The sequence below is a fragment of the Mustela nigripes genome, chromosome 9 (genome assembly GCF_022355385.1).
Source record: "Mustela nigripes isolate SB6536 chromosome 9, MUSNIG.SB6536, whole genome shotgun sequence".
Classification (NCBI taxonomy): Eukaryota; Metazoa; Chordata; class Mammalia; order Carnivora; family Mustelidae; genus Mustela; species Mustela nigripes.
The window spans coordinates 31,147,413-31,174,756 of record NC_081565.1 but is presented as its reverse complement, the minus strand read 5'-3'; the positions used below and the strand labels follow the sequence as shown (position 1 = coordinate 31,174,756).

The 27,344-nt window shown below is 38.2% G+C and overlaps 1 long non-coding RNA gene across 2 annotated transcripts in view; it reads right to left on the bottom strand.

The window, feature by feature from the left end:
* The window catches only part of LOC132025075 (uncharacterized), a 356,101-nt gene extending 329,579 nt beyond the window's left edge, over positions 1–26,522 (bottom strand). For both annotated transcript variants that reach the window (XR_009406405.1, XR_009406406.1), the window contains exon 1: positions 26,340–26,522. This is a non-coding gene — a long non-coding RNA (uncharacterized LOC132025075). The remainder of the gene's footprint in view (positions 1–26,339) is intronic.
* Positions 26,523–27,344: the final 822 nt, after the last annotated feature.

Sequence of the window (27,344 nt, the reverse complement as noted above, 5' to 3'; positions counted from 1 at the left end):
AGTGCAGTATCAAATAGAAGTAGTAAGAAAGGACATCCATACTGTTCTCAGTCATGAAGAAGACTTTCAATATTTCAATGTTAGATATGATAGATTGTACGATAGGTGTTTTGTAGATGCTCTTCATCAAGTTAAATAAATTTCTTTCTATTCCCGATTTGCTAAATCAAGAATTGTTAAATTTTGTGAAATGCTGTCTCTGTACTTATTGAGAGGATTATATAGGGTTTTTTCCCTTTATTATATTAATATGTGAAATACATTAACTAATAGACCCCACTTGATCATGAGGTATTAACTTTTTTATATATTGCTAGAGTCAACCTGCTAATATTTCATTAAGGATTCTTATTTCTGTCTTAGTGTAGGCTGCTATAACAGAATACCATAGACTTAATAACTTGAAACAATAAACATTTATTTCTCAAGTTCGGGAGACTATGAAGTCCAAGATCAAGGCACCAACAGATTCAGTGTCTAGTAAGGGCCTTCTTCCAGGCTGCAGACTATTGACTTCTCCATCACATTGTGGGTTAGATTTGAACATACGAATTTTGGATGGACACAAACATTCATTATATCACAGTGGCTATAATCACGGGGAATACTGATCAGCAATTTTCTTTTTTTTTTTAAATATTTTTCTCAGGTTTGGTGTCCAGGGAATGCTTGCTTCATAAAATAAGTTGGGAAATGTGCACTTTGTTTCTAATTTCTAAATTTGTTTAGCATTCTTCTTTTTTAAATGTTTGATAGTATTCATCAGAGAGACCATCTGAACCTATAATCTTCTTCATGGGAAGGTATTTTTTTTTTATCACAAATTCAAAATTTTAGACACCAGGGCTATTCAGATTTTGTTTTCCACCTTGTATTAACTTTAGTAAGTTATGTTTTAAAGTAATTTGAAACCATCTAATTCATTGAATTCAGTGGCGTAAGATTTCCATATTACTTTTTAATTATTCTTTTGATGTCAGTATGATCTAGTCATATTCCTCTTTCATTCCTCATGTTGATATTTTTTTCATGTTGGTAATTCCTGTTTTCTGTCCTTAACAATTGTAGTAGAGGTCCATCAATTTTTTTACACTTTTCAGAGGACAAACTTTGGGCTTTGTCAATTTGCTCCATTAACTGTCTCTTTTCTATCTGGTTGATTTCTGCTGTTATCTTTATCTTCTGCTTTGGGTTTAATCTGGTCTTCTTTTTCTAATTTCTTATAGAGGTAAGAAAAATAACCTTTAAAGTAATCTTTTTAAGGAGGTTTGAAGACAGAGCAAGCCATGAACAATATTTATTTGTGAAGCACACCAAATTCAAGCCTGGGTATCACTTTTACTTGAAGTCTTGGAGATTACCTCCAGGTTGTGTACACACACACACACACACACAGGATGCTTGGGCTTCAGGAGATGTTCATCTTTGGATACACACTGTTTCTGCATATTGCAATATGAGATCCAGGGCCAATCAAAGTCCTGAAGGACCAAGTTCATTGCCTTGAACATATCTGGATAGTCTATATGTGTGTCATCATGGCCCAGACTAAACATGAGTCTGGACTTGCAGGCAAGGATAAGCTCCTAATGTGGAAGCCTCTTTTTCACATCTCTAAAGGTTTACCTAGGAAACCAGTGAAAGGGTTTGTCTTAGCATCACTATCTACAAAAATTTCAGTTCTTATAGAGACCAGAATTGTGAAGGTTATTTATTTTGAACCATGGTCCCTGGATATCTTCTATTTTCCTCAGATTATTTTCTCTCAACCCTTTTCTGACAGTAAGTAATATATCTCCTATGACTTATTAATTTCCATATGGGCTTAAATTTGTGGAAATTTTTCCACTGTGAAGTTATTCAATTGCAAAAGAATTTGGAAAAATTGCAGATTCCATGAGACACACCTGCCTCCAAACTAGAGAGCTCCTCCTGCATTTGTGAGGGATCCATTCAGATCCTTTACCACCAGAGCTATACTCAGGGGAGCAAATCCTGAAGTTGTGGGAGCTCCAGTGTGGCAGTGGAGGTGAAGGTGGGGCTGGCTGGCTTGCTTGCTTGCTAAAAACAATATGTTCCCATGAAATTTAAGAAAAGGCAATATTTTTGCACACTTTTCTGTAATTGAATACCTTAAAAGTATTGGATGTACAATGTATCTTGCTTTTCTTTTATTCATTCAAAAACTATTTATCGAATGCCTACTATAAACCAAGAATTGTGCAAAGGATAAAGAGATAAAATGGTGAGCACAGAAACAGAGAAAAGAAAGCTAAAAGACAGTTATGACTGGAAAGAGTAGGAATGGAGAAGAAAAAGTGAAATTGCTGGTGGGATCCTCTATTACCAAAGACTTTGTATGTTCTTGTGAACTTGAATCAGAAAAAAAGTAGTTATGCTGGATCCCTATGACATGTATGGCAAGGAGTGTGTGTGTGCGTGTGTGCGTGTGTGCGTGTGTGTGTGTGTGTGTGTGTGTGTGGTGCCTTTTGGAGAAGATGAGGGAGCATAAGGAGAATACCTCAATTTCTGCCCAATAGAAGTGGGAGGACAGAATCACTGATGTTCCAGAAGCTAAGAAAGGAAAAATGTAAATTATTTTCTTTACGCATGTGGTTTGCACAACATTCTCCAACATAAGACTCCCACTTGGGTCCTAAAGTTGGAAAAATCTAGGGAGTATGGAGAAGAGGGAGAGAGCCACAAGACTTGACATTGTATACCAGGTGCCAGCACCAGCAGACAAACTGCTAGAGGGAGACCTTTATAAGACAATCTTTAGGTTCATTAGACATGTGTACTACGAATCTGAAATTAGATTCATCTACCTAAATTAGAGAGAAAGATTTCTCACATAAGTCCCCTATGTGAGGCAGGATAGCAAAGGAAGAGTTCCTTAAGTAGGGGCAATTTGAAAAGTCCCTAAGAATTTCCTATCCCTAATGGTATTTCCCATGTTGACAGAAATTCTTCATTTTGTTTCACTGCTTAGAACCTATCTTTACTCATCTCACTATAACTACAGAAGTGGTTATAACATAGAAGAAATAGTAATTAAATGTTCTGAAATCAAACAGCCTTGTTCATCCTAGGCTTCATCACTAATCGCTCATGTGACTTTGGAATATGTTTCTTAATAATAGCTAAGAATTACATTTACTGAGCATGTAATCACTTAGCAATCATAGGGCCAACCACTTTACATGTATTTACTTGTTTCACTATTCCTCATGATACCCTATAAGGTATGAGGTATCATTATCAGTTTACGGATGAGGAAATCGTGGCACATGTGTAACTTTGAGGTCCAAAACTAGTAAGTGGAGGAGCTGAAATTCAAACCCAAGCTGACTTAACTATTATACTAGTCCCCTCACTTAAACCTCTACGCCACTATACTTACATCAGAGAGTAGTAAGGATCAGATAGTTCTCACAGATTGATAGAGTGCAAAAGTCTTCAACACTATTACTATTTCAGATAGTTAATTCTTGAAAAGAATTACAGCAGTACCCAGCAAACCTATTTCAATTTTAAGCACTGTGTTAGGTGCTAAGGTGCTATAGTGATATATAAGACTTGATTCCTGCCCTCAAGAAACATAGAATTCAAGGCTTACTTACATTGCTCCCCTATACAAAATCCTTCAAGGGCTCTACACTGCTCTCAGAAAGCTCAAGTCCCTAGCATGGCACAAAAGGCCCATCACAACTCCACCCTGTCTTTCCTCCTTGAAGGTATCTCCTGCCACTTCCCCTATCCACCCTCCAGCCAGAGTTACTTAATCTTCAGATGAGCAAGACATTTCACATCTCAATAACTCACAATGTGCTGTTCCGTTAGTTTAGGAAATTCCTTCCCCTATCTCCATTTCTCCAACTTCCATATTCAACTCAAATCTCTCTGGAATTTTTCAACCCCTACTACATGAGATGCTTGCTCCCTCTCTGTGCGCCCACAGAACCCTGCACACACTCACTGCACTTACTACATTGTACTGAAACACTTCTGCTCATTTGCCTCCACCACCACTCTGTAAGCTTCTTGAAGACTTCTTAGTGGTCTCTTAACCTAGCTCCCACAACAATTTTATGCACAGTAGACACTCAATGAATGTGTACATAATGAACAAATCAACAAATAAACTTTAATTAGTGCTCTAATGAGGGTATAACGATTTAATGGAAGAATGAGCAGAGTGAAATTGATTAAGAGAGTCTGTGATGACTTCTTTGAGGAGGTGGCATCTGAACTGACTCTTTGTGGGCAGGGAGTACTTGAATTAATGACATATACAGAGGACCTCCCAGTAAGAGAAGGTTTGAGGAAGGCCCTAGGAGGATCTTTTGAGGTATAATAAGGTATAATAAGGTTTTGAGGTATAGTAAGTTCTGTGACTAGAACATAGGGAAGAAAAATGGAGGGTAAGGCAATAAAGTGGCAAGAGATAAATGGCAATAAAACTGGGACTTGGAGAAAAGACAGACCATCAAAGTAATTCTCAAGCAATTTTCAATTTTAAAAAAATCCTACTGCTGTAAGTAATGTGATGAGCTCCCAATTCTTCTATTTGTATTTCTTCTCACTCATTCATAACCGACCCCTGATAATCGTATCAGAACTTCAGCTATGTGTACAAGGAAATGTTGTAGTGAAAGTAAAGATACAGGAAAGGGAAAATAGTATGGAGAGAAAAATAGGAGGAAACTGACATAAATTAACGTACTGAGCAGATAGCAGTCCCTTACCCCTAGAACAGCGGAGACTATGTCATCAGTAATTTCACTATTCTTTGATTTATTTTTAACTTTACATCATTTTTTACTATATATACATTTCTGCAACCAACGCACATTAACACATCTAAGATGCAGAAACAGAGATCTCTAAAGGCAACCAAATCGCTTTAGGAAGGAAATGCTCTGGCCCACGTGCTTTGCACTGCACCTAGTAAGACCCTGGCATCACTGAAGAGTGAATCTGGTACAGTACTGAATACAGGTTGTATCACATAACAACAAAATGCACAACCACTTTACTCACTGTGCTCCCTGCTTCAAGCACCAACTCAATATTTACTGCACACCTGTTATGAGAAAGACACTGTGCTTGGCACAGACAGGGAATCCTGGATGAATCTGGGAAGATCCAGGCCTTTAAAGAATGTAGAGAGTAGGTGAGCCAATGTGTACATAACAATGCAATTCAGCAGGTAATGTATGAAAAGTGTAGCATGGAAGCAAATAAGAGGCATTAAGTTGAAAGGGGGAAAGATTTCATGACAGGCTTAACTTAAGGGACTACCAAGAAAAGTTTTATGTTTTTTTATTTATATATTTTAATTACAAAGGTGATAAATGTTCATTAAATAAAATTTCTAAATACAGAGAAGAAAAAGATCACAAATGAACCAGTATATTTTCGTATATGCCATTTAAAAATTTATTTATTATAAAAATGAAACCATACTGTACATTCCTTTCAGTAAACAGCATTTTCAGGCAACAATATATTACAACCATTTTTCCATGTAATTTACTATACTTCTACAACTGACTTTTATTTTTAAATAGGTGCATATCAAAAGGTATAAAAGAGTATACAGCAAAAGCATGTCTCTCTCCCATCCCATTCTGCCATTACCAGAAACCACCACTGTTACCAGTTTCTTGTGATCCTTCCACAAATATTTTGCTTATGTGTATATATTTCTTTTTAAATAAGTGGTAGTCATGCACACAAAATTCTGTACCTCATTTTTCTCTCCCCAGACAATACTCATACCACTCTTATTCTTCTTGATGGCTACAAAGTGTACCATTGTATGAAAATATAATAACTTGCATCCAGTCCCCTTTGATGGACATTTAGAATAGTTCTAATGTTTCACTTTTACAGTATTGCTAGATGTATCCTTAAAATATAAATATGTATGCATTTGTAAATATATCTATAGGAAAAATTGCTAGAAGTGGAGTCTAAGCTCAAAGGATATATAGATTTTAGAATGTGAAAGATACTACCACAGTGTCCTCCATTCAGGTGGTCTTCCAGCCAATTACAAAGGAAAACACCTATCCCTTTCCCTTACTTGTGGCTGCCCAATCAAAAATTATCTCCCATTCTCCCGTGTTCCCCCACCCCCAATACAAAGACATCTTAGAAACAGGTGAGATCACCTATCTGGCCAATGAAATGTAAGAATATGAACACAAATGATAAACATCACGTCAAAGATAAAGTAACAGAGAAGAGAGGGTGCATCCTCACTCTCTGTTTTTCTGCCAGCCCGAAAGAGAAGACTTAAGGCCCTAGACATGGTAGAGCCACATGATACAAGGAACCTGAGTCCCTGAAAACATATAGAGAAAAACTGTCCATCAAGCAGAAATACCCACATGGAACTATTACATGAGGGAGGAAAAAAGTTCCTATTGTATTACAAGCTGTTAAAATATCGGTGTTTGTTAAAACTTCTTCTTTATCGTAACAAATAAACCAAGATATCCTTTTTTTATATAAAATCCCAGATCCTGGGGCACCTGGGTGGCTCCATCAGTTAAGCAACAGACTCCTGATTTTGATTCAGGTCCTAATCTCAGGGTCATGAAATCAAGTCTCCCATCAAGCTCTGCACTGGGTGCAGAGCCTGCTTGAGATTCTCTCTCTCTCTGCCCCTCCCCCTACCTATCGCAAATAAATAAATAAAATCTTTAAAATCCCAGATCTCTATACACTAATAATGAAGCAGCAGAAAAAGAAATTAAGAAAATAATCCCATTTACAATTGCACTAAAAATAATAAAATAAGAATAAACTTAACCGGGGCGCCTGGGTGGCTCAGCGGGTTAAAGCCTCTGCCTTTGGCTCAGGTCATGATCTCAGGGTCCTGGGATCGAGTCTCACATCGGGCTCTCTGCTCAGCAGGGAGCCTGCTTCCTCCTCTCTCTCTCTGCCTGCCTCTCTGCCTACTTGTGGTCTGTCTGTCAAATAAATAAATAAATAAATCTTTAAAAAAAAAAAAAGAATAAACTTAACCAAAGACATGGAAGACCTGTACTCTGAAAACTGAAACACTGTTGAAAGAAATTGAAGACAACACAAACAAACGGAAAGACATTCCATTCTCATGGATTGGAAGAACAAGTATTGTTAAAATTGTCTAGACTACCCAAAGCAATCTATAGATTTAATGCAAGCCCTACCTAAATACCAATAGCATTTTTCACAGAATTAAAACAATCCTAAAATTTGCATGGAACCACAAAAGACCCCAAATAGGCAAAGCAATCCTGAAAAAGAAGAACAAAACTGGAGGTATCACAATTCCAGACTTCCAAGAAATATTAAAAAGCTGATGTAACCAAAACAGGATGATACTAGACACATAGATCAATGGAACAGAATGGAAAACCCAAATACAAACTCACAATCATATGGTTAACTAATCTTTGGTAAAGCAGGAAAGAATATACAATATTCTTTGAAGAGATAGTCTCTTTAAGAAATGGTGCTGGGAAAATTGGACAGCTATGTGCAAAAGAAAGAAACCAGACCACTTTTTTACACCATATATGAAAATAAACTCAAAATATATTAAACACCTAAACATTAGACCTGAAACCATAAAAATCCTGGAAGAGGGGTCCATGGGTAGCTCAGTCAGTTAAATGTCTGACTCTTGATCTCGGCTCAGGTCTTGATCTCAAGGTTGGGAGTTCAAGCCCCCATGTTGGGCTCCACAATGAACATGGAGCCTACTCAAAAAAAAAAAAAAAAAAAAAAAAGTCCTAGGAGAGCACAGGCAGTAATTCCTCTGACATCAGTCACAGCAACGTTTTTCTAGATATGTTTCCTGAGACAAGGGAAAAAAAAAGCAAAAATAAACTATTGGGACTACATCAAAATAAAAAGCTTCTGCACAGCAAACCATCAACAAAACTAAAAGGCAACCTGCTGGAATGCAGGAGGATATTTGCAAATGACATATCAAATAAAGGATTAGTATCCAAAATATATAAAGAACTTATACATATCAACATCTAAAAAACAATCTAATTAAAAAATGGGCAGAAGACACAAACATACATTTCTCCAAAGAAGACATCTAGATGGCCAATAGACAAATGAAAAGATGCTCAACATCAATGATCATCAGGGAGATAAATACAAATCAAAACTACAATGAGATATCACCTCTGATTTTAGTCAGAATGGCTAAAATCAAAAACACAAGATACAAAAAGTGTTGGTGAGGATATGGAGAAAAAGGAACCCCCATGCGCTGTTGGTAGGAATGCAAACTGGGGCAGCCAATGTGGAAAAACAATACGGAGTTTCCTCAAAGTTAAAAATAGAACTACCCTGGGGCACCTGGGTGGCTCAGTGGGTTAAAGCCTCTGCCTTCAGCTGAGGTCATGATCTCGGGGTCCTGGGATCGAGCCTCGTATTGGGCTCTCTGCTCAGCGGAGAGTCTGCTTCCTCCTCTCTCTCTCTCTGCCTGCCTCTCTGCCTACTTGTGATCTGTCTGTCCAAAAAAAAAAAAAAAAAAATTTTTTTTAAAAATAGAACTACCCTATGATCTGGTCATTGAATTACTGGGTATTTACCCAAAAAATAAGAAACACTAATTCAACAGGATACATGCCCCTCTATGTTTACTGTAAATTATATACAATAGCCAAATTATGGAAGCAGCCTAAGTGCCCATCAACTGATGAATACATAAAGAAGATGTAGTGTGGGGGGTGCCTGGTTGGCTCAGTCAGTTAAGTGTCTGACTCTGGGTTTCAGCTCAGGTCATGATCTCATAGGTTGTGGCGTTGAGCCCCACACCCAGCCCTACACTCAATGTCACGGAGTCTGAGATTCTCTGCTCCCCTCTCTGTCCACGCATGTGCACTCTCTCCTTCTCTCTCTCTCTCAAATAAATAATAAAATGTTAAAAAAAAATTAATGAAATCTTGCCATGTGCAACAACGTGGATGGAGCTAGAGAGTATAATGCTAAACAAAATAAGTCAGTCAGAGAAAGACATCACTCATATATGGAATTTAAGAAACAAAACAAATAAGCAAAGGAAAGAGGGAGAGAGAGACAAACCAAGAAACAAACTCTTAACTATAGAAAACAAACTGATGGTTACAGAGGGGAGGTGGGTGGCGGGATGGATGAAATAGGTGATGGGGATTAAGGAGGGCGCTTGTTGTGAGGAGCACTGGGAATTGTATCCAAGTGTTGAATCACTATATTTTATACCCAAAACCAATATAAGACTGTATTTTAACTATACTGGAATTAAAATTAAAAACTTAATTTAAAAAAGTATCATTTAAAATAGCAACAAAAAATGAGACAGAGCTAACAAAATATATGCAAAATATGTATACTTTAAAAAATACAAAACTTTAAAGAGATAAATAAAAAATGGCACTATATAATATGTTCTTGGATTGGAAGACTCAATATTGTTAGAATGTCAAGTTTTCTCCAAACTGAACTATATATTCAATGCAATCTCAAAAATAATTCCAGCATAGTTTTTGGTAGAATTTGGCAGACTAATTCTAAACTTTACGTGGAAAAGTGGAGGGCCTAGAATGGGTAGAACAAGTTTGAGAAAAAGAAAGAAAGAAGGAGGATTTCCTTCTAAGCAATTGCAGGGCTCCTAGTCGGCTCCGTTGGTTAAGCATCTGACTCTTGTTTTTGGCTCAGGTCAGGGTCATGAGATTGAGCCTGCACTAGGTTCTGTGCTGGGCATGAAACCTGGTTAGATTCTCTCTCTCTCTCTCTCCCGGCCTCTGCCTCTCCCCACCCTCACGCCGGTGCCCGTGCATGCTCTAAAAATAAAAACAAAAAACTAAGCAATTAAGACGTGGTATTGATAAAATATATAAATATATATCAATGAAATAAAACTAAAACAAACAAAAGAACCCAGATCCACAGTTCAAAGGACATATTTAGGAAATGTTCCTTAAGTATGTCAATGTTAAGTATGATAATAGCTATCAGGAAAGTATCATCTCCTAGATTACCAAGAACTGTTTTTTATTTCCTTGTTTTATCACAAATGAATATTGATTTATCAAATACCACGGTAATATCTGTAGAAATGATTCTAAAACTTATTTCCTTTAATCTACTGAGGTAATACATTAAATTAGTATTTCCTAATGTTGAAACATCCTTGCATATCTGAAATAAACAATGTTTACTTGGTTATGATATTTTTATATGCAGTTGGATATAAAGGAATAACCAAGAAAAAATAATACACTGGGAAAGTCTTTAAATGATTCATAGATTTCAAATTTCAATTGAGAAATTAGAGAGTACAACAGAAGTTTCTGAAGAACAAATTTACTATCTGGAAATGCAAGTGAATGAGCTATCATACTATCTAGATCAAAAATAAAAGAAATGGAATTCCCAAATGAAAAGAGATCTAGAGGGCAGGTCTAGGAGGCCTCATTGCAAATAAAAGAAATTCAAGAGAGACCACACTGGAGAAAGCAATAATCAAAACATAGTGCAAGAAAACTTCCCTCAGGAGGAGACTAAAGTTGTTAGCTCAAAAGCACTCACTGCATGCCAGGCAGGATAAATGAAAAAAGGCACTGAGATATATCCTGGCAACATTTCTCAAGTTTAATAAAGAAAAAAACATAAACTTTCAAAAAAGAAAGAACAGGTTACTTACAAACGAATGAGCATGAGGCTACCACAGGGACACAGCTAAGCACACAGGCTCTGAAGTAAGACTACCTGGCTTCAAATCTTGGTGTGCACCTCGTTAAATTACTTAACTTCTTTGTGCTTCTGTAAAACAGGGATGATGAGAGTACTTAACCGCTAAGGTTGGCTGGAGGCAGAATTTGAGATAATACATGGAAGAGTCCAGCGCATAGTCAATTATAATCACTGGACTTTGACCTGTTAATAGTGGAAGCTGTATAAGAGAGTGAAAACTGGGGGCGCCTGGGTGGCTCAGTGGGTTAAAGCCTCTGCCTTCGGCTCAGGTCATGATTCCAGGGTCCTGGGATCGGGCCCCGCATGGGGCTCTCTGCTCTGCGGGGAGCCTGCTAACTCCTCTCTCTCCCTCTGCCTGCCTCTCTGCCTGCTTGTGATCTCTCTCTGTCAAATAAATAAATAAATATATAAATATTTAAAAAAAGAGAGAGAGAGAGAGAGTGAAAACTGTGTAGACTCTTGAGGAGGCAGGAGTCTGAGCCCTCCTCAGGGCTATGTTTAGCACTACTGATCTGAAAAGCTGTAGGATGAGCCCCACCCTACTGCCTCTAATGTTACCTGAGCTCATGCAAGTGAGAAGGGAACCGATGGGCAGAAAGAATCTCACTCACTAATTTTAATTAAGGTGAGCAGGGCTAGGATGACAGTTTTTATAGTCTGGAGCTAAAGATTATTGGAGATGAAAAAGTTGTAGGCCCCGTCAAGAGTAAACGGACTCACAGTGGAATCTGAGTCATTGAGGACTCTCAGACAATGAATAGATCTTGTTTTTGCCATGCAAGACCCTCCAAAAAGTGAACTAGTATGGGATTTGTGGCTGCCTGATTTGTGTGTCATAAAGAAGTTATTTCATTCATTCAGGAAATTGTTTGGACCTATCTATGTTATGTGTGAAGCAATATACTGGGGATCTGTGAATGAGACACATTAAGTCCCTTCCCTCAGAGAGTATACATACATGAATCTTGATTTATATCACCCAAATTGGAATGCCCATGTGAGAAACTGATCATACTAACAAAGGTCATTTAAAAAAATTTAAAACATACACACACACACACACATATCTTCTAGCTGAATTCACAAGAAACAAAAACAAAAAGTCAACTTTCAATAGTTAATCATGAATAGTGGAATGTTACTTTCACGTAATTTGTCTCATTTTTTATAGTTCTATGAATGCAAAAGCTAACATAACAATTTGGTGGAGCTCTTGTATTAATTAGTTCAGTTCTTATTTCCTAAGCACTCAGCACCAACCGGAAATATTTTAAATGTTTCTCTCTAGATGTTACCTAAAAATTTCTTAGTCCACTATCTATCTTCAGATGGAAGATTCTTTCTTCAATCTAAAAGGAATTGCATATAATGAATCTATTGGATTGAATGGTGGCCCCCAAAAAGATATGTTCATGCCCTAAAACCTAGAACCTGTGAATATTACATTATTGAAATAAAGGGCCTTTGCAGGTATAAGTAAGGATCTTCCAATGAGGAAAGTATCTGGCTTTTCTAGGTATGCCTAAATCTAATGACAAGCAGGGTCTTAAAGACAGTCCTTGTAAGAGTTGTTTTCAGAGAAAAGACACAGAAGAGGAAAAGACACAGAGCAGAAAAGAAGGAAGCTGTGAGAACACAGAAGCAGAGTCTGGAGTGGAGCCAACCAAGTCAAGGAATGCCAACAGCCAGCAGAAGCTGAAAGAGCCCAAGAACCTTTCAGAATTCTGACCTCCCCAACTGTGGGAAAATACCTTTCTGTTGTTTATACCCCTCAGTCTGTGATCACTGGTTACTGCAGCCCCAGGAGACAGTGAACAGAAGCATTTTGGTAAGGAACCCTAGGTTCAAGTTCCACACCTGGCAGTTAGTCCCTGTTCATTCCTTAGCAAGTCCCTTAGCCTCCCTGAGCCTCCACAGCCTTATTAGTAAAAAATGGGATAATCACACCTGTGCTACCATCCCCCAGAGTTCTGATAAGACTAAAATGAAATCATGTCTGTGAAAACACTCAGAATGCTGTAAAATTCTATGCAAAGATGTGTTATCATTGTTATTATTATTATTACTAATATTACACTTAATCTGGCATTCCAAATGAGGTTTGGAGCCTAGGCTTTTTACTCAAACCCACTCGCTGCAACTCTTTATGCAAATTAATACTTGCCTAATTTTAACAATGTCAACATTCTATCAATTCTTAATATCAAATTTTATTTATAGAATTAAGCTATCACTAATATACATGGTATACCTCTTTAGCGCTAGGATTTAATGAAGGTCTAATTACCACTAACCCCATCATCTATTTTATTTCCCTCCAGATATCTTCTACTACTGTCATACTAATTTAGTAAAGAGACCGTCTAATTGGTTTATTGCCCCATACATATTAACAAATCAGTTCGAGCTGATTTGCCTTCAACAATATCTGTGAACTCACTTAACATAATCATAATTCTTTATCTAGCTGACCTTAATTATCCCATACTGAGTTTTTCTCAGCAAAGAATGAACCATTGATAACCTGTTCTTCCTATTTTGGTTTTCCCCCAATAGGTAGATCCTGATCTACTGCCAGACCTAGTTCTTCTTTCCTAAAATGAAGTATATTTATGAAGTATAGACATAAACTAAGTATACTGGTTCCACAAGTTATGCACAAAAGTTAGTTTCATAATTCTATAATCTTCCTTTATCTATGTATGTTTATATATGAATTTTTCCATTTTTATTTCACATAAAACATCTTCAAACACATTCTAAATTATTCAGAGGTTGGTTCTACTGCCAGCTGCAAATATCTTTCCTTCAGGGCAAGTTTGACATTAAAAAAAAAAAAGGTACTTTGATAATGTAGTCTTATACCAGAATGTATTCAGAATGTATTTTCTTGTGTCTTAATCATCCTATTCTATATTGGAGTTGAATGGCGTTCAATCTGCCTAAGATCTAACTCAAAGTACCATAAAAATTTTATTGTCTGAAATGTTTCCTCTTTAGAGATCTTTAAGTAAATGTAAAAGAATGCTTCCCAAAAACCAGCTGAATGATAAAAACTTTAATGGACTCTGAGATTTGTAAATGTAATAATCACTTGCAATTATTATCATCAATAACATACATCCTTAAAATGAGACATCCTTCAAGAATGCTAAGGGTTCCTAGCAAGCCACTGAATTGTGGGTAATACATTATTTTAATACACCTTACTTCACTACCTTTCAATAGGGAGCAGTTACATCACCACCAATATGCATGCTAAGCATTCAGTTCTCAGGACGGTCACTAAAAAATTTCAAATCAAAAATTATACTTAGGGGGCGCCTGGGTGGCTCAGTGGGTTAAGTCACTGCCTTTGGCTCAGGTCATGATCTCAAGGTCCTGGGATCAAGTCCCAAATCGGGCCTTCTGCTCAGCAGGGAGCCTGCTTCCCTCTCTCTCTCTGCCTGCCTCTCCATCTACTTGTGATTTCTCTCTGTCAAATAAATAAATAAAATCTTTAAAATACAAACTATTTAAAAAAAATTATACTTAGGATATCCACTGCCATTATTTGTATATATAGGTGAATATCACCATATGGCACTATCCATAACTTCAAATATAGGCTTTATCCCCCTACAAATGGATTTATAAATGTACTTACTGCATCATCTCAAATCAATAAGAAATTTAGTAACAACAGTCTCCTAATTTTCATGATCTCTAAATGGCCTACAAAAAAGTAAACTGTAAGCCTCTTCCAACTGTAGCCTCCACATTTTTCAGTCAGTTCCACATGAAACTGCCAAAATACTACATATTCTGTGAAATGTGTTAACTCCCCTGATAAGGAAGATCTTGCTTAAAAGTTCTAACTCTGGATCCTTGGAAGTCTTTTTAAGAAACTCAAAAAACATTCTGGGTTGCCTGGCTGGCTCAGTCAGTAGAGTATGTGACTCTTGATCTCAGGGCTATAAGTTGGAGCCTCGTGGTGGGCATAGAGATTACTTAAAAATAAAACCTTAAAAAGAAAAAGAAAGAAAGAAAGAAAGAAACTTAAAAAACATTTTAAATAGCCGCCCATTCCCCCATCACCTATCTTAGCAACCAAAGTATAGAATCTGGCCCCTCGCCACTAGAGGGGGGTGTTTCTTCTATTGGTTTCTCTTCCCCCTAATTTGGCTCACCAGAATTTCTGGTTGAACTAGAAACAAGCCTCAAGATAAATATTCTGACCTTTATTTCCCCTTCATACTGGTCCTTTCATTTTATTTCAGGCTGTACATTGCCACTAAAATATCAACTTCAATCCCTAATTATTTGTATTACTACGCCCCATATCATACTTCCTTGCCTTTTCACAAATGAGTAACAAGCTATACAGAGCTGATTCTAGAGACTTCGACATTAGTTCCCTGGAAAATAATCAGAAAATCCAACCAAAAATGAGTATTTGTTTTTTAAAAACGGGGTTTTTTTATATGCTATAGTCATATGATTTCATTTGAATCACAATAATACTATGGGGAAAAAAAAGACAATTATTAACAAACTTTTCAAAGAAGAAACTCAATGTTTTCAAGTGACTTGCCCAATTACAGGTGCCAAATAGTAAAGCCATAATGAAGACTCAAGTACCCTCGCCCCTAGACATTTGTGGTGTTACTTAGTGTATGCCATGAGTAAAAGACAGGAGAAGAGAAAATAAATCAGTTCCTTACTGCTTTCTGTGAAGACCCCTGCTCTGAGGCAGAGCCCCTTAAAGAAGACGGAGACAAGAACTGGCCAGTCAGAATCTGCATGCACTTTATGAAGCCAGAAGAGAGGGGAGGGATGAGCTCTGACAAAACCAAATCTATCATAATAAAATCAAATCCATCTGATGTGAAACTGCTGGAGACAAAGTAGGTATAACCACTCAGAATGCTTCTGGCTGTAAATGGCAAAATCCCAGATCATGCTGGCTTACACAATAAGGAACTGTATTATCTCACAGAACTAGAAGTTCAGAGGTAGATCAGACCAGGTACAGTACAGTACAATCAGCAATTCGGCAATGTCATCAAAGGCTCAGGTTTCTTCTCTAATTCTGCCAACTTCTAGGTGAGCTTCATCCAAAGCTAGCTTCTCTCATTGTCCTAAGATGGCCTGAGCAGTTTCAGCCAACATACTCACACGTAATATCATCAGAGGAAGAAGTACCATCTCTTTCTTTTAACTCTTTTTAGGGACAAGAAACTCTTTCCCAGAAGCACTCTGGCCCCCCTCCAGACTTCCTTTCCCATCTCATTGGCCAGCATAGGTTACAGGCCATTCCTAACCCTTCACTGGCAAAGGAAATAGGATCAACCATAATTGCTTAGACCAATCATCTGGGGTAGAATGAATGCTCAAGAGTCAATCACCAAGACCATACCATGGGCAATTTATAATGATGAGTATTACTATGACATTGTTTTCACTCCAGAACAAAACTGTAATTTAATTATGCTGCTTCCATGATCATAACTATGAGGCATGTGCTTTGCCTGAGACTCAGATAATTACTCCTTGCTCACATCTCATATTTATCATCATAGATTTATTCCTCAGATACAAAACATTTTATTAAAACCTTCCTGTTCGATCCCTTATTTTTTTTAAGTCTTTAATGCAACATTTTAGAGCAAAAATGGCAAACAGGTTTGTTTCTCACATCTACTCCAGTAGAAACAGCTACCTAGAACCCACTTCAAGACAGATCCAAAGCTGAGTTTGGATCCAGTGAAAAATAGTGACATGACTCATTAGTGATATCTTCCATGACTTGGGTTTGGGTACAATACACTGAGTATTTCTGCCAACCCCTGTTTAGAGAAAATCTCTTTAAATAATTATCCTCAGTGATAGTAGATTTCTCTGTTGCAATGCCTCTTTTATTTTAGTGGGGATCCACTCCATCTTCTCCCATCTCTTCATTCTCCTCATGTAATTTACATATATATTCACATAATATACCTCAGGCATGAACTCCAAAAATTACTTTATATATAATCAATTCCACAGGAATTCTAAAAACTGACCCCTTTTGTAAGTCCATAGAAAGGCCTGGCAGAATGGCTTCACTTACAAACTGTCTTAGGTAAAGGAAGCAAAGGAGGGTCTTTGGGACCCAGTCTGGAGGTAGGCCTAGGCAGGACTGAGGGGTAGACGGAAAAAGAGAACGGCCATCAATTCCCAGTTAAAAAGGACGAGTCCATGGTTGCCAGACAAAAACCAGAAAGGAACTAAAATCTAATCCTGGGCAAAGGTGACTGATCAATAAGTGGAGGGTCCTTAAATAATGACAGACTACAAACAACATGCAGAGATTATGTGTGTAAAATGCATCTGAAAAGACAGGGAAAGGCAACAGTGGTTATTCTGGGATGAATTAATTCACGGCTTTTTTCTTTTGTCCTTCTATTCCTTATCTACATTTTTCTGAGTGTCCTGTACTGCACATACACTGCCTTCTTAATGAGGGGGAAAAAGTAAAGGAAATACGTTTTTATCTTATCGTTTGATGTTTTGGTTGTTCCAATTAACCTCTAACTGCCTTGTAGTTTTAAGATCAAGCTTGTCCAGCTATTCTCCTATGGCTGGGAAGCAAGGTTGTTTTAACTTGTTGATATCACAAGCAACAAAGTATTCTTGCAGCTAAAAATTAATTTGAAACATAAAAGGATAAAAATTATAAAAATCCCTAAAAAAATTGGTCAAAACTGTTTAATCACCCTTATAATATTCTGAAATTATCACTACTTAAAAATTTGATAACTTAGCATATTTTTAATTAAATTTATTTATTTTCAGCATAACAGTATTCATTATTTTTTCATCATACCCAGTGCTCCATCCAATCCATGCCCTCTATAATACCCACCACTTGGTACCCCAACCTCCCACCCCCCCAACTTAGCATATTTTTTAAGTCAAATCATTTTTTCACCCAAATTGCCAGTTGGCCAGTTTGCTTTCACCTAAACTGTATTTAGCCAAAATAACTTTTAAGTCAAACTGGTATTTTACAAAGAACATACTACCAGCATCAGGGGAAAGTCTAAAGGCAGAGATAAGAAATAGGATCCCCACACGACATTCAGTAATAAAGAACAAGATGGCCTGAACAAGTATGAAAAAAGAAAATCACCTAGTGCAATGGTTCAAGAGTAGAAGAAAATCTTTTATCAAGGAGCTGTAAAACTAACCCCAATAGCTTAGTAAATGTTAGTAAGGATACCAAGTTAATTAAGTTTCATCCACCTGCTTGAATTTTCTCCTTGGGTAGACAATGCTAAGGTTTTCCCCAGGTTCCCTATGAGGAAACTTAATCTGCCTGGGGTTCAAATTGAAGATGAATGTTCCCCCAAATCACTCTACAATGATACACTTTCCCAATAAATGAGGTTCTGGAGCTAGCCACTATGTGATTGGGGAATCCAAACCAGTGTTTTTGACATATTATGGTTCCCATTCCAAATTCTGGAAGGTAATATCCCATAGTGTCAGACAAAGTAGAGATGGCAGATGATGGGAATTTGTACATAAAAAAACAATCCCAATTGTACTGCCTCAGGAGTAAAGGACTCAGGTAGTGGACTTCAGGTTCTACAATAGCTGGTCATATGGCTAGAAAGAGCTAGAAGACATCTCTAGTGTGAAGTCTTCAAAGGAACGTGATTATAGTTGGGATTTCTTTTTAGCCACTTGTTCAGGGGAAAGTCCTAGAGAGCCTTCTGAGCAGTCGGTATTCACTCAAATACTAACTGACTTCCAGGCCGTTGGTGTTGCTGAGATAAACAAGGAGGTAGGAGGGCAAAAGACATCATTGCCATTAAAAAAAAAAAAAAAAAAAAAGGTGTCCTATAGGAGGGAAAACAATATGTACAGAGAACTGTACATATATCCAATTACAACAAAGTAGGTGTAAAAAAAGGATAGATAAATCAGTCCCAGTTTTTGGTAAGAAGCAGAACAACATGGAGATAAACTATTCACAAACACTGTGGGAGCAACTGAGGAGCCCTTGGAGATAAATGAAGTTGGACCCACCCTCCCATCACACCATACACCAAGAAAAATGAGCAAAAACTTGAGTGCAAAATAAAAACCACAAAACCCTAGAAAACAATGTAAGAGAATTCTTTCATAATCTTGAAGTGGGGCAGGCTTTTCCAACTATGGCCCCAATCCAGAAGTTATAAAAGATTAACAAATTCAACTACATTTCAGGAAAAATCTACTTAGCAAAAACATCATAAGCAACGATAATGGGGGGGGTGTTGCAACTCATATTACAAAGGGCAAATATTATATACATCAGTTACAAGGTGGTTTTTAAATGAATCCCCCATATCCACCCAAGAAAGGCAAAGGATTAAAGACACATTTCACAAAATAGGAAATATAACTGGCTCCCAAATATATGAAAAGGTTTTCAAACTCATTCGTAAGAAATATAGAAGTTAAAACTATATCAAGAAAATGTTTTATACCTGTCAGACTGGAAAAATCCAAATGTTCAATGACACATTTTGTGGCAAGAATATGGGTAACAAGACATTCCCATACATTTCTGATGGAGGTCTACATCATACAACCTCCATGGAGGGCAATTTGGTAGTACCTATAAAACTACAATGAGATATACTCTTCGGTCAGCAACTGCACTTTTAAGAATTTACCCTATACATTTATACCAGTATGAAAAATCTATGTAACAAAACTACTTATTGCAGTATTGTTTCTAATAGCAAAAGACTGAAAATTTCCCAAATCCCCATCAATATGGGACTCATTAAAAAAAAAAAAAATGATGGGGCGCCTGGGTGGCTCAGTGGGTTAAGCCGCTGCCTTCGGCTCAGGTCATGATCTCAGGGTCCTGGGATCGAGTCCCGCATCGGGCTCTCTGCTCAGCAGGGAGCCTGCTTCCTCCTCTCTCTCTCTCTGCCTGCCTTTCTGCCTACTTGTGATCTCTCTCTGTCAAATAAATAAATAAAATCTTTAAAAAAAAAAAAAAATGATACTATATCCACACAATGATGTGGAAGAGATTTCCAAAATATATTACTAAAGTGAAATATATCTGGGGGAGGGGCACCTGGGTGGCTCCGTTGGCTAAACATCCAACTTTTGATTTCGGCTCAGGTCATGATCTCAGGGTTGTAAGATTTACCCCCACGTAGGGTTCCACGCTGGACATGGAGCCTGCTTAAGATTCTGTCTCCCTCTCCACCTGCCCCTCCCCCCCTCAAAAAAAAAAAGAGATCTATCTGGGATATTTTCCCACTTCAATGGAAAGAACTCCAAGATACACTGTTAAGTGATACACTGTTAAGTGAAAAAGGAAGAATAATGCATATAAGCTTCATTTATATAAGTGAAAAACAGAATTTATATTTGTTTTGGCCTGAATATGTATTTCGAAACTCTGGAAGGATGGGAATTGAATAGATGGGGAACAGGGTGGAAGGGAAATTTTCATTTCTAAACATTCTGTTGTTTGAATCAAGTTAATGCATTACCTTTTCAAAATTGAACACTTAAAATGCTTAATATAGTAAATGTTTAGTAGATGAAATACTTCCAGTTAGATCTACAAAATACTCTACATTTGGGACCCTCAGTCTGTGGATGCTAGATGCAAAGAAGGGCGCTTGGGGAGGCCTTAAACAGCAGCATCCAGAACTGAAAAGCCAAGCGTGGTTCCGGCTGGAAACCTGATGACTAGAAGTGAAGAACTCACTGATAAATGGGTTGCTTACGCCCAGGGCAGAGACCACGAAGGAAAGAGAGAAGAGTACAATCTTGTGAAAGTACCACAGTAAAAGAGGCCCATCAAAAGAGATAAGCCACAGATTAAGATTAATTCTTAGGGTAGCTGAGGTCAAAATGTGGTCTAATTCCTTAGGATACTGAATGAGTTCTTAGTTCAAATGCGTATCACAGAGTGGTAGAACTCAGGGTGTCTGGCCCTCGATCAGGACAACTAGAAGTCTCTGCAGACTAGGGTCCATGGTGAGCCAGGGTAGTGTGGTAGCAATGGCATGGGGACAGGCAGCAGACCTCCTCTGCTGCTCTCTTATGCCTAAACTCCAAGGAAAACTCTCAGAGAAATTAGTAAGGTCATAAGGCTGGTTAGAATAAAGAAAACAGAATATTTTGAATAAACTTCCTGAAAACTACTTTCATTCATTCATCAAATGTTTACAGAGCACCAACTCTGTGCCAAGAACTGCTCTAAGTGGTCAAAAAATTCATCCCCCAAAATAAGTATGTTGGAAATCATTTAAACAAATTATCAATTTGCTTGTTAATTATTACTAACAACAAAAAGATATTTTAAAACATTTTGAGATAACAAAAGCTTCTCTTAGAAAATTTTTTTGTGAAATATGAAAAAATCACTTAATTGACAGCTATAAAATACTATGAAACTATGGAAAATGAATTTCGATTTTAATCCAACTTATTCCATTGTCTCAAGAGTGAAAACACTGACTTAACATGTGAACTTAAAATAAGACAATCATTCTCCAAAATTAGAAATAATGAAGAAATTTGTTTCAATTTTACTAAACTTCAATAGGATAAATCTTTAAAATACAGCTTTCTATTCTCATCACTAAAATTGATAAAACAGGAAAACATAACTGGAAAAGGGAACTAATTCAGAACAGATGTCAGGGAGGAATTTTTCCAGTAGTAGTGAACTATAAACATGTGGAATAAATACTGGAAAATGTATTACAGTTAAAAAAAAAAATCAGAATCAGTTACTAATTACATGATCTAAGCAGGAAACCAGATACCTAGATATGTAGAACAGGCATTTAAAAAATAGCTCTAAATTAAAGGACAAACCATGTTTTTACTTCCTAAACCTCAGATAATACACAAACCTGCAATGTGTTAAAATGCAGGTATTTCTCAAAGCCTATAAAGTCGACTCTTACATATCCATAAAGATGTATCCAACTGCAAATGTAACAAGTTTGCAAACAGAATTTATTGTATTCTTTCTGCCTGATGTGCTAACATTTTTTCAACCTAATACCTACTTGGTACTTTCCTTTTGACCAGCCTTCTTAATATTTCACCCTATCTACTTACACTCTACAAAGAGATATAAAGACTTACAACCCCACCATCACCAATCATTCTCTATGAAAAAGAGAAAAGGACAGCTAATCCTTGGCTGCTACTTCTAAGAAGAAATGGTTTATGCCTAGCATGCACTGAGGATCAGAAAGGAACTGAAACAAACAACACTATCCATTCCAATGAAAGTTTATTAATTTGTATGAAGTCAATTTGCTACTCATCCATATTCAAATGAAAGTACAAAAACAAACTCCATAGCTAAATATAAAATGACTTTTGGACTACCCAGGTTTCTGCTTGTTTCTACTTTGTGGATAAGAGAAGGCTGTGAAGCTGGCAGTACATTAACTCTCTGAGGCTACCGAGATCTCATTCCATGGCTACAATTAATTACCAAGCAGGCCAAAGCAGTTTAATATAATATTACTATTAGAAACGTACATTATATACAAAAATTATTGTCACTACAGCAACCAGGTAGTGACAGAAGACCAGACCAGAGCTGACTCTTGATTCACCATACACAAGTGGCCTAAAAAATGCTTCAACTTTAGAACCAAAACATCCTGAAAGGTCATATAGTGAGCCCAACAATGTCATTTTAAGATAATGATATTAAGGCTCCCAAAAAAGCTTAATAAACTTACCCAAAGTTGGGCAGCTTCGTGGCAGCAAAGCCAAACCCAGGCCTCTGAGAAGCAATCTAGTGCTCCCTGTGAAATACGGCATCTCACTCTTGGAGAATATGCTGAAGCAACTAAAGTACATGTGAGGAAATCTTTTTTTTTTTTTCTTTTCCAGAATTGGGTAATAAGAAAAAGGGTTATGTGGTTATCTTTGCAAAGAGATATCAACTTCATCTATCATTTCTAGCTAAAATGAAGATCTTATTTTATAGGTATACATGATATCCTGAATTGACTGATCACAAAGGAGTAATAACTTATCTTCCCCAAATCACCGTGGTGTTCCAGAGTTTACCAGCAACTGGGGAAAACATGACTAAGAAATAAACTCTCTTTTTAACCACATCGCAAACCTGTTATCTACTAATGGACAAAAGATAAAAAAAAAATATTTCACGAGATTTTAAAATATTATCTGCACTTACACTATCAAATAATCTTTCTCAGTTATTTTTCTTTCCGAAATCTTCCATAACATAGAAAGTCTTCCCTGATCTATTATATTGCTTTTTTCCTTTTAAAGAAAATTTTAATATTCTAAGTCACACGGGTCTCTCTCTAAAACTTCCAACAAATCTAATTCCAAAATCTCCTTGCTTAATTTACTCCAGCATATATATAGTGTCATACAAATCTAGTTAAATACATTTTGGAAGAGGTAGGAAATTAAGAAATTTTTATATTTAACTCATTATACACAGATGTTAGGGTTCTCAATTTTCTAAACCTTAAGAAATGTTTACAAAAGAAGAATGACATTTCATTTCCTAGTCTACAGCATTCAGTTCATCGCTGAAAAAAAGCAGCATAAGAGAAAGTGCAATTACAGGGAGAAAGAGGGTAGAATAAGAATCAAACCAAAGTCGATCAGGAAAAAAAATCAGAGCAAGTCTTCCTACACAGATACAACAGGTACAAGCCAAACAAGCAAATTTCCTCATATTACCTGCAACTGTCTGGGTTTGTGGCAGATACCTTGACAAGTTATCTTCAATCAGGAGAGTCAAAAGTTGATGTTAACAAAAACAACTAACATATGATCTCATTTACATCCATTCATGCCAAGAATCTCCTAATCCATGCAATTTGGGACTTATATTATGGCTGCTCTCTATTTATATTCAAACTGAGAAGGGGAAAATATTTTATGGATATTTACTATCCATGTTAAACAGGTGCCACCGAAATTTCAAAGATATGTGAAGCATGTGAAGCTTATAGTTTGACAGGGGAATAAACTATGGACATAAAAGCAGAAAAAGAAAGCAGTAAAACAAGAACTCTATAAAAGACTAAAGCATAATCTGAGTTCATTTCTTGAGCTAGTTTTATAGGGAAGATAAGATTTCAATATGCAGAGAATTAGGGGAAGAAGGGAATGTCATATAAAGGAAAACTATGAACAAATGTGGGAGGGTGAAAAGATGTTTGAAGAACAGTAAAGATACCAGTTTGACTAGAACGGGGAAATTCTGTGGAAATAAAGAAGCCAGGATGGGGAGACTCTCGGGTTTTACTTTGAAGACAACATCCAGCTGCTGGAGATTTTTGAGGAACGATAGAATGGATATGGAAGACATGGTGGTATGCAGGCAAATCAAACAGAAAATTACTACAATAGTCCCATGTTCCTGGGCCCAGAACACTTAAGTTTGTAAGTCAGTGTCATCTGCAGTTACCAAATTTTATATATACTTTTTATATTTTATATATATATGCATACATATATTCATATATAACATAGAACTCCTACAGTGACTCTAGAGACTTGGACTTACATAATTCTTTCATTTTCCCTTCCTATTTTCACCTTAGGTAACAACTTCTGGCTTGGAATTTTTATTTTACCTTTCTTTACCCAATCCTCACATTAATACTACTCATCCTCATTCTTTGTGTATGAGCAAAATCAACAACATTAAATGTCATTTAAATTGTCATTTAAATGCTCAAGAAGAGCATTTAAAGCAATGTTTTTAAATCCCACTTTGTTAAAGCAATTGTTTTATATCACACACAATAAATCTCCCCTAAATTTCATATTTTATTTTTCAAGAGAAAGAGCACTTTTCTTTTCTTGCAGACTACACCAAAGAAACAGAAACAAAATGAAGGTTTATTTATTATCCAGTGAATTTGTAATAATTACTTCATAGAGAGTTTTTAACAGACTGGCGGCCCCAAGTATCATAAAAATAGAAACTAACTGCTTTCTTTGCTTTGTGTGTGTAAACTAGGCCACATGTAAACGTCCCTCTTCTAGAAAAAGGACCAAACCAAGTAAATTTTCAACATTTCAGAGATTAAGGTAGTCTTATTCTATTTGATTTCCCAAAAGAAGAGCTTTCTTTTATAAAGTACGAAGTTTTATTTAATCCAAAATAGTCATCGAAAAGGTAATTTAGATTACTGAAAGTCGTATTACACATGCCTTACAGAATATTATGTTTAATTTCTAGTAAATCAAACTTATGAAAAAATATAGAATAGAGAGTAATTTGAAAAAGAAAAAGAAAAAAAAAATGATTTATTCTGTTTGAGGAACTGCATAGGTTTAGGGACTTGGAATTAAAGAGAGGACAGTGTCCCAGATTGCAAGAGAGCCTTGTCTCTGCTTCCATGACTTTCCATTTGAGTGCAAAAATGTTGCCACTTATCAGTGACCACTGGAACCTCTCCAACAGTCAGCCCAGCTTCCTACCCAGAGGAGCACTAAGCCCGCTGATTGGCTCAGTGCAATCAGACAACAACCCTCAGCTCAACAGCAGTCAAGGAACAAAGATTGGCGACCTGATACTCAGGAAGGAAAGGATGTAAACGAGGCAAGGGGAGGGGGAAGCACCGAATCAACCAATCCAGACGTCCAGAAAGACATAGCCTCTCAAAGAAAGAAATGCTTTTACCTGGAGATATTTGGCCAGGGATGGATTTTTTTTTTCTTTAAGATAAACAAGGATACGGGTTTCAAATTGTAACTGAAGGAGCCCAATTCCTATGAACAAACTTAGTAGCTTTACAACTACCTTGAGTGGGCATGGACGTTTTATATATATTAACATTTAGAAAATGGGGTTTGTTCAATAAATTCATGAAAAAAAATGTCCTATTCCCTAAAAACTGAACATAATTTTAGGGTTCCTGCTTTACCGTGATTTCAGTTCTGCGTGAGATTTCAAATTGAAGAGGGAATGGGTGGGGTGCAGAACACATGAAAATTTTACAGCATGGAAATAAAAGTATTTTTAAACCTTCTTGGGGGTGAAGAATTAGGCAAGAAGTAATACGTGGAAACTGTCAAGTGCTTCTCTACACACCCACCCACCAGATACCATCGCAGCCGGGTTGGGGAGTCTCCCTCTTCTTGCCTGACAGCTTCACTTTCTTTGAGGTCTTGAGCTGGTGATCACACTGGCCCGTCATGGTATTTTCAGTTAACAAAGCAGTTACTCAACAGGGGAAAAAGCCACAAAGGAGCAGAGCAGCTGCTGCTGCACCCGTGATGCAAGTGCAGGATGAGCCCCAGGCCGCCACCGCCGCCTCGGCTCCTCCGTGACGTCCGGGAGGGGTATCCCCGGCTCTCAGGAAGTGGTGGCCGCGGGCGGCTCCGCCCCCACGCGACTAGGGGCTGGCCGGGCCGCCGGGTGGCAGGACTGCCCAGCAAGTTGGCAGACGGCTTTCGTCTCCGACACACACGCACGCCCCGCGGGCCGAGCGCCCCGCTCCCTCGCCCGCGCCTCGCCCTCGTCTCCCGTCGCAGCCCGCGCCCCCTCTCTCCCAAAGCTCACACCCACTCACCCCGACCCCCTGCGCAGAGCCTGGCCCAGCGCCGCCGGTCACTAGACAGGGTCGAGCCGGGTCCAAGATGGCGACTCCGCCCCCGCCCCCTCCGCACTCCTGGCGGGGTCAGGGCGCCCCCTCACGCGGCGGGCTCGCGCCCGAGGCCCGGCTAAAAATATCCAGGCTCGACTATATTTGGTTCTGCCGGATCCCGTCGCGGACGCGCGCACTCCGCCCCGCCCCGCCCCGCAGGCGCGCCCCGCCCCGCCCCGCCCCGCCCGGCACGCCCCGCCCCGCCCCGCGCACTCCGCCCCGCCCCGCCCCGCCCCGCCCCGCCCCGCGCAGCACTGAATGGAGAAGGGGCGGGGGTGACCGAGGGGAACCTACTCCGCTATCTGCGGCGCGCGCCGGCGGCGGGGCCCGGCCAACCGCCGAATTTAGTAACATCGCCTGCGTCAATCACGCGCCTCGTGTGCGTCAGCGCCGCGCGGCTCCAGGTCCTGCTCCCCCCACCCCCCAGCCTTTGAATGGATACAATGTAGCAGCGCCCTCCTTCCTTCCGAGACTGGATTGGAACCCGTGGCAGTGCAGAAGCTCGGTTCCCCTCCGCTGGGTCAACTTGCGGAGCATCCTCCCACGGTCTTCTCCACACCACCCTGTCTGAAATGGAAATGGAATCTAAGAAATATACATTTTGTATATATATAATAGTTTTGTTTTCAAGTTTCTGGTGCTAACTCGAACCTTCGATTCTGAACTGTGTGCTGTCGACAATGGGATCCTCACCCCACTGCGACACACACACACACACGCAAACATTGGGACATGTCAAAAAAAATAGAATGTCACATCTGATTTAAGAGGACTACATGGAGACCCTTCCTGTCTGCGTTGTTTCACTCAAATATTTTCTCCTCAGAAATTCATACCTCAGAGAGGTTGCTTTCACTCAGCTGCACTTTGGAACTTGGAGACTTTAACTTTGATAAATTTTTGTTTTTGTTTGCAGCGAGAAATTCACAC